At 40.1% G+C, this 13,970-nt stretch overlaps 1 protein-coding gene across 2 annotated transcripts in view; it reads left to right on the top strand.

The window, feature by feature from the left end:
* The first annotated feature begins 875 nt into the window (after positions 1-875).
* LOC137881305 (tumor protein p53-inducible protein 11-like) overlaps positions 876-13,970 on the top strand; it is a 29,605-nt gene continuing 16,510 nt past the window's right edge. The window contains exons 1-2 of one of the 2 annotated variants that reach the window (XM_068723194.1): positions 876-976; positions 3,957-4,053. The gene's annotated coding sequence lies outside the window, so the exon portion shown is untranslated. The remainder of the gene's footprint in view (positions 977-3,956; positions 4,054-13,970) is intronic. The other variant, XM_068723195.1, reaches the window with a different exon arrangement.

Consider the following 13,970-nt stretch of genomic DNA (forward strand, 5'->3'; position numbering starts at 1 on the left):
GAGGGAATATCACTCATTAAACTTCTCAGAACTCATTCACCTGTGAGTCATGGGTGTGTTTGATTTAGGTCAATTAGCATGCTGGACAGGTCGTGCTTTCAAACAGGGATTCATTAAGGTAGATGTAACCTTTTTTACCTTCACTATTACCCATAATGATCCTTAATTGTATTAACATAGGAGTGTATTTAGTTAGTCATCTATTTTACGCTGAATACAGTTATATGACAGTGACAGTGAGAAACCTTGTCAGTAGCGGAATGTCTCAGTACAATTATTTACATAGTTCACTGTACTAAAGGACAAATTTGAGGTACGTGTGTTTCCATTGTATGCTACTTTATACATCTAGTATACTATCCTACAATCCAGAGGCAAATATTGAACTTTTTACTCAACTACATTTATTTGACATCATTAGTAGTAACTTTGCAGATTCAGATTATTAATATAACATATGAATCCACTAATAATTTATGATGCATTGTTATGGGTTATAAAGATACCCGGCTGAAGCAGTAGAAATCAGCCCACTTTTAGCAACATTAGATTGATGTAGCCTAAATTAATGCTTCAATAATCATAATCCAGAAATATATACATTAGTTTACAATTGGGCCATCCTGCATAATGAGTAGGTTTACTTTGAATATGTTGATGCTAATAACTATCATAGCTGCTTTTACTTAAGTAAGATTTTGAATGAAGGACTTTTACTTGTAACAGGGTATTTCTGCAGTGTGGAAAATAATGCCAGTTCATGTATTACGGTATAAATAATCCAATGTGCGCTTTGGTGAGAGCGCCGGTTATTACGGTAAAGCCCAGCTCCCTTAAAATGTTTGCTGCTCCGGGGTTTGTGAAAAGCACGGAGCGCTGCGATGAGACACCACACTATCCACGCTGCTCAACCACTGTAATATCGGCTAACGTTACACTCTGAAGCAAAACTCTGGAGACCGCTCCACGTCCATCTGTAAGTTACACGCGTATTGTGTGCTTTTAAAATATCTACCATTGTCTGTAACAACAACTACAATGTTACTTTAACACGCTTCAAGCTGTGTTTTGTATCTGTTTTGTATGTCTTGGGAGGGTGAACATAAGTCATGTCAAAGCTACGTCCTTGAAGATATATTTTTGTATTATTAAATCCGGCTGTTAAGTTTATTTTGTTCTCGTACTAGTTTATGTGAATTGTCGGTCACATGTACAAAAAGCTGCAGAAGCGAAGTTGAGCGCGTGGTGGACAGCTCTGTCAAATATTTAAATTTCCCTTTCTGTCAACGGTATGCAACGTTAAAAACGTGTCTTCAATAGAACCCCTTCATTTTTAAGAAATGGTTTAGCTCTTTAACCGTATTAACGCTGAGCTGCTCCACCCTGTAACTGAAGTTATTTAGCAGTGAAAGGTTAACATGTAACTGCCAACATTACCCTGGTTAAGTATACAGAGCTGAGCAGATATGTCTTCATTTCGTTAATGCATTTGTTTCTGTGTTTGAATAGAAAACAAATAGGGTAACACGTTGAATGAATGTTACGTTTTCAAAAGGTGGCAGAGTTGACTGGTTTATAGGTGAAAGTGGAATAATTGGGATTAAGGGATCAAATGAGATTTACTGCAGATGCAGTGACCTGCTGGTCTTTTCTGGGAGAAATGGTTCTCAGGGTGTGAAAGTTGTCTTCACGCCTCACAGTTCAGGTGAGTGTTTGGTGTGTTAAGACTTGTCCCAAGTGGCGTTGAGCAATGTTGCAGCACTGCCATGTTGTCAGTGTTGTGAACGACCTACATCTCACTGTTGAGCAGTCTGCAGGGAAAGTCTCAATCCTATTTCCTATGATTCATTGGATTACCGAAATGTCGAAACTTAACTTTTTAACCTACCACTGAATTTTATAGAAGGAAGGACAGACAGACATGAAGAGTTTTATTTTTCCTTTTTTAAAATGACACCGCTGCTTAACGCATGCTTGTGGCCCACGTTTTGTGAAGCTTAAAACACTTTAACAAAAAATAAAAGCCAATCCAAGATGCTGGCTTGGGTCAGACAGAAGCCCACAACATGAGGGATGAGACACTGGCTGTTACACTCCTCATATCTCACAATGAAAGAAAACAACTTGAGTTGCATGAGACAGATGAGAGCTATTCATAACCCCCCAGCATGAAGCCTTTTAAATGGCTTATTTGTTCTTTTTCATGAATCGAGCCATATTCCCATGCCGGCAGTCACAATTTTTTTTTTTTTTTTTTTTTTTTTTTTTTTTTCTCTCATTGCCTTGCGATCAGGAATCAACATGTCATCCAGGCTCTGTGGGCGGGCGGGGGATTCTAATTGGCCGAGGAAACGGGACAGATGAAACAAGGCTTCTTTCGCTGTTCTTTGTGCCCATGGTGACAAGGATATTTTCATTGTTAACATGGTTGAGCTGAACTTTGTGAATGCAGCAGTGTCTCTGGTAAATGGGTCAGATCTGGCCTGATGATGACCTTTTCAGACTGCTTGAGACTGCAGGATATCGTCACCTCAGCCGACTCTCAAGCTGCAGGTTCTCTCTCTATGCAGAACAAAAGCGTCGGTCTCGGTGTTGCCTAGGGGTGGTACACATTGTCTTACGACTGAACAATGGAAATATTACCTTCTGTTCAAGGGCACAGATTCACTGTTGGTGGAAACAATATACTATATTTACCACAAAAAAATGTTTGAAATGAACAATTGTCTAGAACGCGTCCCTGTGCACACCACCAGACTGGATAGAGAGCCTGGTCTCAATGGAGCTGGGCTGTGGAGATGAAATGATCCCCCGAGAGTTTAGCAGCAGCATATGTATATGGTTGTGTCTCAATGGAGTTTACATGAAGGGGCAGTGAGGTGGGCAGCATCAGAGTACAGTCCCACGGGTCCCTCACCCACTCTGGGCATGCTGTGTAGCCAAAGCAGATGGTGACCCCTTTTTCTTTTTAACCCCCTCAGTGGTTTATTAAAGCTTACATTGACATTACAGTCCACCAATTATACAGCAAACTGTACATATTGTAATTTTAATGGTTATTTTTGGCATGTGAAACTGTGCATTTGTATGCCAGTGAAAGTGCGAGGGTGGAATGTATACCGCCTGCGGCACGGATCAGATGCTGTAGCACAAAGTGATTTCTCTCAACCGTGGCTGTAAAGGATATTTACCTCAAGACTTAATCTTTTATTTTTTTACAATCACAGCTCAGAAATGCGTATCTTCTTCTAGTGTTGTCTTGGTAGTTGTCACTTTTTAGATGTATTCTTAAAATAGCCACAACTGTGAATATGATTCACCTCAGCAAAATGGTGGGAGCTATATTTAGTTTCATATTTCTTCGCTGACTACTGATCTGTCTCCAGGGACTGCAGTGAACCAGCAATATTCCTCTGACAATGAGGATGGCTTTCTTTCCTGGCATCATTTGCTTTTAATTTCCTTCTACCTGGTGTGACAGTGGGTTTTGCCAAAGGCTTCAGTAATGAGACCACAGCAGATGTGCCTCTGTTTATTTCCAGTGGACACGATTAGAGAAGCTGAGAAGACCATATGTGGCTTTTCAGACTTCATTGATAGGCTGCTCAAGTCATTGATTACATCTGGGGAGACAGAAAAGCAATTCAGTTGTTGAGTGGTGTCAAAACTCTGTGGACCATTTCTGTGTATATTTGGCAAGTCATTTCCCTCTGGCGCTTCCAGCTGTCTGCATAAACTGAGCAAAATCTTATTTTGGATTCATTAGCTTTAATCTCTTTACTTCATATTTTAATGTACAACGTGTGGTGCTATATTTTGTTTGGCTTGCTTGCGTCCTCTCTTTGTTTGCTCAAACATATTCCCGTGGCATTTATGGGACTACTTTGGTCTTTATATTGCTCAAGTCATTTTGAAAGAATTTTCTTTTTAAAACGTATGCTATTTTCAATCGACAGGTTCATTTTAGGGGACCCCGCAGGACATTTGGAAAAGCCAGCAGCAGCAGCAGCATCATCCAGGTGTGAGCTCCCCATCTAATAGTATCTGTTTTCAGTAAGTAATCATTTTGTTTCACTGATTTTTAATTGGTATGTCTGTGGCAAAAGGCCTGCAGTCACCCGAAATGAGGACTATGCCAGTCTGTGCTGGTCAGCTGTCCAGAGCGTTGTGCTGTGTAGACTGGTTGTTTGGAGTCTGCATGTATTCACGCTCACAGTGGAGCATTGTAGCGCACGAGCGCACTTTGAGTTCTTTTTGTTTTTATATAGTTTCACATTTCCCCCCCCTGACATTTGGACAAAGTCACCTTTCAGTTCTCGTCAGCAGCGCTCATGCATCACATCTAACGTTTCCAACCCTTGCATAGTGTGTCTGCTGAGCTGACCTCCCGGCACCCTTCTACTGTAAGGACTCGACTCTCACAGTGTGATGGATGAAATGGAAATATTCCAGCTACTGAATGTTAAGAGTTGAGGCGGCAGCGTTATCTTTCCATAGGTTCACGTAATCGCCTCAGAGCCCTATGCAGGTTGCTTAATCCTTATCCAGTAGAAGAACAAAGCACAACCATATTTTCTCAAATACGTCTAGATTTTGAAATGGATAGTATATTTAAAAAATATTATTTCCCAAAATGCGTGTGATAAGGCAGATACTGTTGCTTTTGGAGAAGCCTATATTTTGACTGTTATGGGGAGGATCCAAACATCAACCAAATAAACAAATTTTGCAGTGAAATATTTTTATACAACCATGCATTTAACAAACTAAAGATAATAAAGTTATGAAAAAACACATTTGCTTTGACCCTGGGATATCTCAAAACGGAAGCCTTCTTTGGGGGGTATGTTCCTCTACTGATCCTACATGCGTTCTGTCTGTTTTTTTCTGGTTTTTTTTCTCTCAAACTCACTGATTCCATTAAACAGTTAATCACTGAAATTGTGGTTCCCACTTCACTGACAACTGTTAGTGTAGTGCTAGTGTACTGCTATATTAATCATTTAACGTGCCAGGTTCATCTAGAGGTTGCTTCACTAAAGTATTTTCTCTCTGACTAATAAACTACTGATTTTGGAATATCTTATCATATCTTAAAAAGTGTGATTATTTGAGTAATATTTAGATGATTTGCCTGGTTAATCGTCTACAAATAGTGAGAAATGTCTTGCGCTGTAGCCTGAGTAGACATATTTGTTTATTTCAGATGGCCTAAGACTTGTATGTAAAGAAGCAGACAAAAACAAACTAGAAATTAGTGTAAACTGTCAAATGTTGAATAATACATTCGGTAGCAGCTGTTTGGTCAGCTGCTACTAGTCCACCTTTTGTTCAACATTTTACAGCAATACTTTACATGGTTTCCCAAAACAACTTGTAATAGAGGAGCCACAAAGGCCACAAGTTTAATGAGTGCGAGTTGTTTAAGCCGTTATTTAGTAACGGCATTGATAATCAGATGAGAGAAGTCTGTCTAATTTGTCTGCTTTATCTCAGCGTGTTATTGATCAATCAACTCGCATGGAAGCCCAATTGGTCACAATCGGGTGCTTATGTGAGGAAAAAGCTCTCCTGCAGTGCAGATAAGACGCCAGGCTGAAGTTAGCTCACCCCCTCTGCAAATCAGTTTCCTGTGGGAAACCCCGCTGTAAGAAGTCTGGTGGATCACATGGTCCATCACATAGTATTTGTTTGTGTTATTCTTACCTGTAGAGGGTGCTTGCTGCTCTGTTGATTGTTATTCTGCATGACTAGTTTTTGGCAATTTAATGGCAGGCCAAGGTGTACAGTTTGTACATTTTACTACTCTAGGCCTCGGCAATAAGTCAATATTCTAGTATATCTTGATCATATTATGGTCTTTTACAAAATTCTATTGTCCAAAATACTTATTCTTAGCTAATTGCAATTAGAAGCTGATTTATCTCTCAGCTTTAGATTATTAAATTATATACGTTTGCTTTATTTAATGCACTGGGGAGAATTAACGATTGAATTTATATTTGTCATTTTGCTAACATTTGCCATATATGAGTAAATATTTTATTAATCCAATTCTTTTCACAACTATATTGCCAAGCCTCAATAGTGGTTTGTATCTGTGGATGGTTTATTTGGATGGTTTGTGGTTATGACAGAATTTCTGACATTAGGGAGGGAGAGATTAAAAAATAAAATTTTCTTGTAAATGTTTAAAAAGTGATGCGGTCACAACTAGGCTCTTGCTGAGGGAATAAACTGAAGCTGATGGGGCCGTAGAGACAAATGCAATCTTTTACCCCGATTCGATATTTACCTCATCATGCTTGATCACCAGCCATCCTCTGCAGGCATGGATTTGCCGCCAGCTACGGTTGATTCCCTCATTTGTTTTTGTGTAAACTCAGCTGAGCCCTCATGGCATTTGTTGTGCTTGGTTTAAAAACCTGATTAGCAAGCTGCGTGGGTGTTTTCACATTTAGCAAGAGGCAGCTTTGGCATATGTTAAGAATATTAAGGTTGACTGAAATGTGCAGTAATGGCCCTGCTGTAGAAAACCCTTTTTCTGGACCTAAGTTTGAAATGTCAGGGTTTTTATCTGTGAAAATATCAGTGCAAACATCAAGTACATGAACACAAACGCATTCATGAGCAACACTTTTGTTTACTTGCCCTGGCCTTTTTTTATCTTTATTAATTTTTTCCTCTGTGAAAATGAAATGTGATCCAATTAGCTTCAGGACTTGTCAGATTGCTGCTGTTGGGCTAATTTGGCCCACAATTTGAGTGACGAGCTGTCTGACCTTTTTGTTCTGGTTTTCTAATATGGCTCGAATGCTCTTGGGGCAAAAATGTGATATCCGTCCATAAAACGCCCTGACCAACAAAGACTTTACTTAGGCCGGCCTGGCTGCTTGATAAGTGGGCTGTGTTTACTACTCCTGGTGCGCTGCATGCCACATTCCACATCCTGAACGAGGACAGAACATTTCTAGAAGAGATATGACTTCTCAAAGGAAACGACTGGAATTTTGTTGTTACCTGATTATTTTTGTACAATACGTTGCTGTCCACCAACCGACTATAGACTACTTCTGCTGTGTAACCAGCACAAGCTGAAGTTGAATGACATGTTGTTTAGATGGACTTTTTAAAGAATGAACGCTTTGTATTTTCTGCAGACGAGAAGGTTAAACTTTTAGTGAGACTCTACCATGCGATGTCCCAAGTATTGATTTTCTGTCACAGAGAACCTTTTTATTATTTGCGCTCTGTCTGCGGTGTGGGAGAATCGTAGACAAACCAATCCTGGAGTCTGAATAGTAATACGAATGGTACGTGTTGGGATGGGTGCAGCTGTGTGTATTGCACTGTTTGAGGAAGATGCCCTGCTTACTGATGGGAGGAATTGATTCAAGTGTTTCTGTCATTGCGTCAGAGCTCAGCTATCACAGAAACAATGACAGTCTGAGGAAATGCTGAAATTAGATTCACTGTTTCAGACAGAGAGTTTGTTATAATCTTGAAGACGAGGGTTTTCTCTTATAGAAAAGGACTCGTGAGAGAAGGGGGAGAAATCGGCAAGAGTATGCTTGATTTTTAAAATGATCCAAACGAAAAGCCCGGCCCAGCGCTGCCAACTCTTTTCCAATGAAAGTAGCTAGCAGCACTCTCTCCAGAAGTCACTAAATCGAACGAATAAGTCCTCAAATCTGCAACACTGACAGCCCGTCCCTTCAGGCCTCCCTCCAAAGCTACTGCTCGAGAAATTATCATTATGAACATAAACATAATGACCGTAAACAACAAATGGCTGTTATTAGTACTCACAGCTGTCAACCTAGCGGACTGTGGTGACATGCAATATGTGTGTCAATGGACGGGCAAAAAAAAAAGTACATAACCTACTCTAGCATTAATTTGAATATATATTTTTGTACAATGTGAAGTATTCAATTGAGTAGCTACCTGTTTAGCAATCATCTGTTTGAACAAGATCTAAGGCTGGTTTGTGTATCAAATATTTCCTGATTTAATTTGATTAGGCAAGGTTCTATATTTAACAATGATGTATTGAGCAGTTTGGCATATTTTGATAAACGAAGAAATGGAATGAATACATGTTTATATTTCCCAAACTAAGGCATGGAAAAGTATTTGTTTTGTGTCGGCACCAAAAGTCAGGTATAGTATAGGTGCTGATATCAACACTTTTCAACCGACGCCTAGCTGCAGGCCATGAGGTGTCTGTGGAGTCTGCTTGTCCTGAGTCGGTAGAGGGGGAAAAAAGCAGAAATGTCTCTATAGAAGTGATTCAGTGAAGCAGATTTCAAGCATTGAGCAAACTGCTGTGATGTTGTAAAGTAGAAGATCACAAGAAAGTAGCGGCACAACACACCTGCTGCAGCAGCTGAGACATGAAACGTCAGAAGGGAAGCAGGGTGTGGCGATGCTGCACAACTTGGTATCGTCACAAAATGATGGCCAAAAAGCTGCTTTTTTTTTTTTTTTTTTTTTTTTTTTTTTTTCTTCCCTCTTCCGGCTATTGCTCTGTATTCTACACCCCTTTGTCTCAAGCTATTAAGGTGTATAATATCAGATAATGTAGTTGACCCAGCCAAAGTCTAACTAACTTTGCTGCTTAAAGTCTTGACAGAGCCTTATCCATACCTTATCCATGATGATTATTGTCCCAGTTTTTTTTTTTTTTTCTCCTTCGTTGTAGTGTGAGCTGTAGAACAAGGTGATTTGTCACACCGGCCAACCAGCAAATGAAATGTCAACATCATCAATCTTTGTTGCTCTTGTAACAAATGACTCTAAATGAATTCATTAAGTAAGAAAGTTTAAATTGCTTAACCATTAGACTACACGGTGGAAAACAGTGTTTGGATCAATAACGCTGGTCTAGCCTGTGAAAACATCTTTCTGCGATTGTATAAGTCATCGCTACAAGATTAGAACATAAACTACAGATCCTTTTTGTACACACATTCGCTTATGTAGAGAGAGAGAGCCCCCGTTGTTGGCCAATCTTAAAGTGTGACAACAAGATGGAAGTTGTTGTTGTTGTTCTTAATGTGGTGTGCCTCTGGCCTAATGCGTTAAAGCTGACCAGCACTGACGCACACACTAATGTTGATGTTTCTGGCCGTTGCTGTAGAACCCTCTTGTTTGCTCATTTGCACTTTTATAGCTAGTAGAAGTGTGCTCATTGCTGTCAACCTGCGTACGTGTGTGTGCAACCATTACTGCTCTCGTGTCTGGAATAATGAGCACATGATTAGCGGTATATGATGAGCTCTCGCATGGTTAGGGGAAGGCATGAGATTACATATGATTCAAAATACTTCATGAAATTAACTACGTCTTACTAGATGGCATTATTAATGACATGAGGTAGGCTTTTAAGGCTCTTTTTCATCTAGCCACTACTTCCACCTGAAGAAATCTTAAAGTGGCGCACATTGAGTCCTCAAGTGAGTGCTCTTTGTCATCCAGCAGGGCTGCTTAGCAACCAGGTAGCGCTTCAACAAGGAAGACAAGCTGTGCGATCAGGGAACAAGTGGAAGGCTTGAGAGAGTCTTATTGTGACGCCTCTAGAATCAATAATCTGTGCAATTTAACATTGATTTGTTTATTGTGAAAGAGATGGGGGGGGAAATGTTTTTCCTTGGTAGCGCATAAGGAAGTATTTCACATTAAGTATTGCATTGCTTTGAAAATTTTAATTAAGAGAAGGTATTTGTCCTCTGCTGCTGTTCAGTGGGGGGTCTCCAGGAGGTGGGCAGCCAGAAAGCCGTTTCGTTTGATTTAACACTCACTCATTGACCGGGAGAGAAGGTAATTGTCCTCAGCCCTGTGGGTTTCCCTTAAGAACACAAAAAAACATGTCTGCTCCACTTTTACAAATTGCTGATTATCACATTTCTTGTTTAGTTCTTCAGAGCAGTGATCGACAAGATCAGAGAGGCAGAAGAACACAAACAGGAAGGTTGGAAAGATGGTGTACTGTTAAAAAAAGATAATGAGCTTGACCGAGAACCAACATGGTTTTGCTTTCATTTACTGCTCTAAGAACATGTGTAGTGGTTTGAGTCGTGTAGTACTGGATCAACGCGCTTCAATCCCTGAGGCCCAGATTTTAAGATCAGAAACCCGGACCAAGTGTGCACTCTCCTTAATCTTTCAAATTAAACATACTGCACACATCCACAGCCCCAAGTTGTATGTGCAGGGCTTCTTTTTTTTTTTTTTTTTCTTTCAATCATTCCTGAAAAAAGGAGGAAAATGTCCTTTTATCTACAGGCTGCAGTGGGTTGGAAGTTAGAGTACGATCTCCAAATGATTGTTTGAAAATTAACATGAATAATCATTTTTTATTTAGTATGAAACTGAAAAGTGCCTATTTTTGATTCCACCATTTATAGACTCCAATCTACCACCTGCTTTGCAGCGTTTCCTTTAGGATTTTTTTTCCAGCACCATTTCTTTTTGGGCGCTGCTGTGAGATATTTAGCACGTTCGGTGAAATGAGAGCTTTAGTCACATTTGTACAGTTGTGGATGTGAATTCATGTTTAATTAAATGAGACTTCTTGCCTCTCATCTCTCTCCTGGTCCTCTACTCTGCATCTCTTTCCTATCACACATTCATCAGGACCATCACCTGCCTTTGCTTTTCTCACTAACGCGTTCACCAAACTCATCGACAATTCCAAAATATACAATTTCACTGACAAGTGTACAGAGATTTACAGTGATTGCATTGTGGGAAAAAATGTGTGCTATGTACAGTAGGTCTGTCAACGTTGGCCAAAAATGACATTCAAATAAACACAAGTTGAAATATACTGGCATTTCTGTAAGATGCATAATGAACATGGCGAAAATAAAACATGTTTATTATAATATTGATGAAGATTAATTGATGTCCCTAATGTTAATTGTTGAATTAGCAATCATTAATTAGGGATGCACCCACACTGGTATCGGGTTAATAAACCATGAATTTGATCCGCTCCGCCAACTGCGATTTTTGAACGACCAATAACCAATAACACACTGCTAAAGGGTGTTTTATCGCCATCCTCATCCACGACTCTGGCGGCTTAAAGTGGAGATGGCGAGTTAATGTTTGGGGATATTTTCATTTAGCAGCTGTTTTAATGCATGTAGGGGAAACACTGCGGTGATTCCAAAATGTCCTCATTACTGATCATTACCCGTTGCAATCTACTTATTAAGCAGCTACTCGGCTTGTAGATCCAAAACAACCCCATAACGGTAATACAAGTTCTGTTTTCCCCAGCACTTAAAAAGACTCCACTGTGTCTTTACTGGGTGCATTTTAAGCAAGTAATAATGCTAATTGTTCCCCACAAGCAAAAAAGTACAGCATTCTTGCAGTATACAATGATTTGGTAGTGAAATATAATTTGCTTTTGCTTTATTCTGCAAGTTGCAGTAGAACAACCTGTTTTACTGTGATGGTGTTTTGTGTGGTAAAGGGTCCCTGCTTACCATTGAATAGTTTTTAAAATCTCCTGTAATGACAGCAGCCTTGATGGGAAAATAATTGGGTGCAGTCATTTTTTATTTATTTTTTTTCCCACTAACAACCATTAATTCTGCGTCATTAAAGCCTGCCTCAATGATCACTTAATTAGTCTTGGCTAACAATGACTTGGGACAACAAGTGTTCTGGTACTTCCAGCCGCCTGTGAATCGACTTTCTAACTATCTTCTCTACGTCATTTAGGAGGCTGCAGTTTGTGATGCTGTTGGAATTGTAGTGCGTTATACTGACGGGTGTTTCTATTATTTTGTCCCCTTGATTTATATCAATTGTATATCATCTCTCTGTATAAAGCAACACTACAGCCTCTAGAGTGATCATACAGTTGTATAATACTGACATTTCATAGCTTTCTCCAGCTTTGGCACAACTTTAAATCATCATTTAATGTTTCATAACAATGTCTCTGCTTTCTAACCTAAGAAATAATTACTGCATACCCTAAAATCATATTAATTGTGCAATAATATGCCGCTGCAGAGGTATCCACAATAACCCAAATATTTAGTCACTGCATAACCGTAATTCTAATGATTATATACAAGTAGTCATGATTGCTGTTTATCGGTGTCCCACAGTGCACAGACTGAGCTTTGAACCTGTTGGTGTGTACGGGTCTGGTCTTGGTGATGGTCATGGTGGATCCCTGCTGAGCTCTAATGGTTTTGCTTCTTGGAGGAGATGGTTCGCCTCACCGAGTGTCAGCTCTGTTTTACCTCACCACCTCTTTGCTCTTCCTGCGTTTGCTTTGCAGTGAGCCTGCAAGTGTTGAGATGGCTCCATAGATGGACAAACCAAACAATCACTGGCATCCCTCAGTGATTTCATACTGCTGGAGCCCCCCCCCCTGCACCCTCAATAGCATGCCTCGCATGAGCCCAATGTAACAGATGGTAACAATAAGCCACCCTCAAGCCATTAGGTTATACGCTGCCTGAATCTCCACTCCAGTAGCATATACATGGACCAAACGTTCCAGTTTCATTCCCATCTATATTCTGAAGGGTTCTATGGAGAGGTTTGTTCATATATAATTCATAGTCTTGGACTGTTTTCATTCCTCAAAACATGGCCAAAATGGATTTATGGCTGTTAACAGTATTTTGTGATTTATGGAGTGATACAAAAGTCCCTGTGTTAAAACCTTTGACTCTGTTAACAAAATGAAACAAGAATTCTGAACCTGGCGTTGTCCATTGTTCCGTTTTCTGGTCAGGAAATGTATATGCGACATGATGATGCATCATTTGCATATTTCAACATTTTCAGAAAACTTGTAGTACATTTTAACAGTGCTCAAACCAGGTGATGTATTGGAGTCCTTTTTATTTTCTTGTAATTGATTCATGAAGGAGTAGTTGTAGTGCACTGAGGGGGAGGGATGGAGGGCCGACTCAGCTGGACTGTAACTTGACCCCAGTCATTATCCACAATCCCTAGAGCCGAGTTCATAGGACAATGCTTGAAATAGTTTTTCAGAAATTCACATTCTTGAGCAGTATCTCCCTTTTATAAGAATTGTAGCTCTAATTCTGATTCATATATTTTGAAACTGTTTTTTTTCCTTAACCTAGTAGTAGTAGTAGTAGTAGTAGTAGTAGTAGTAGTAGTAGTAGTAGTAGTAGTAGTAGTATTAGCCTTATCCCAGTAGGCATTGTACTTAGTACAATGCCTACTGGGATACTCGGCTTTGTATGTAATTGTGACTCCCGACAGATCTTCAGTAAACACTCTAGGCTAACTCTTACATAAACCCGCTGGGAAACTCCAAATCCCAGGAATCATTGGGATGACTTCATCCCACAGTGACTGTCCCCGGATGATTAAAGAGGATTAATCTGTTGGATTTAGCCCAATAATCCATCGATGGTAGCTGACTGAGCAGCAGTTCTCCCCCTCAGAGTACAGTTTCCAGGGTATGCATTGGTGGCCTGGTCTGACTCAAGATAGGAATTCACTGCCTTCGCCATTGTCCTTTGTTTACCACCAGCTGTCATGAGCACCGCATTCTGTGTTCATCTGTTTTCTCTGCCCTTTCGCCACAACTCAACCTCATTTGTAATTTCCACCACATCAGAGTGGACATCTGTTAGGCAGGGAAACCATTACTTTAGGTGATTTGAATAACATGGTCTGGATTTCGACACCACTGGATGGCTGGATACTTGCACAGGATCAATCTCTCCAGTTACACGATATAATATGCAGAACTCGGAGCCTACCGTCGCCTGAGCTCTACCGATGTCGGTCGACTAAATGTGTCACATGTGTGATCGCACAGGCCACATGAAGAGAAAAGGCACAGTCTAAGACTCGTGTGTCAGTCGTTTTGTTGCGCCTGCATAACAGCATCTCCTTGTTTTTTCTATTTCTGATCTTGCACTTCATGACAGGAGGCTGCCACAATATTTTGA

Source organism: Cebidichthys violaceus, unplaced genomic scaffold (genome assembly GCF_023349555.1).
Source record: "Cebidichthys violaceus isolate CVI_PGR_0920_01 unplaced genomic scaffold, fCebVio1.0.p SCAF_3, whole genome shotgun sequence".
NCBI classification, from domain to species: Eukaryota; Metazoa; Chordata; class Actinopteri; order Perciformes; family Stichaeidae; genus Cebidichthys; species Cebidichthys violaceus.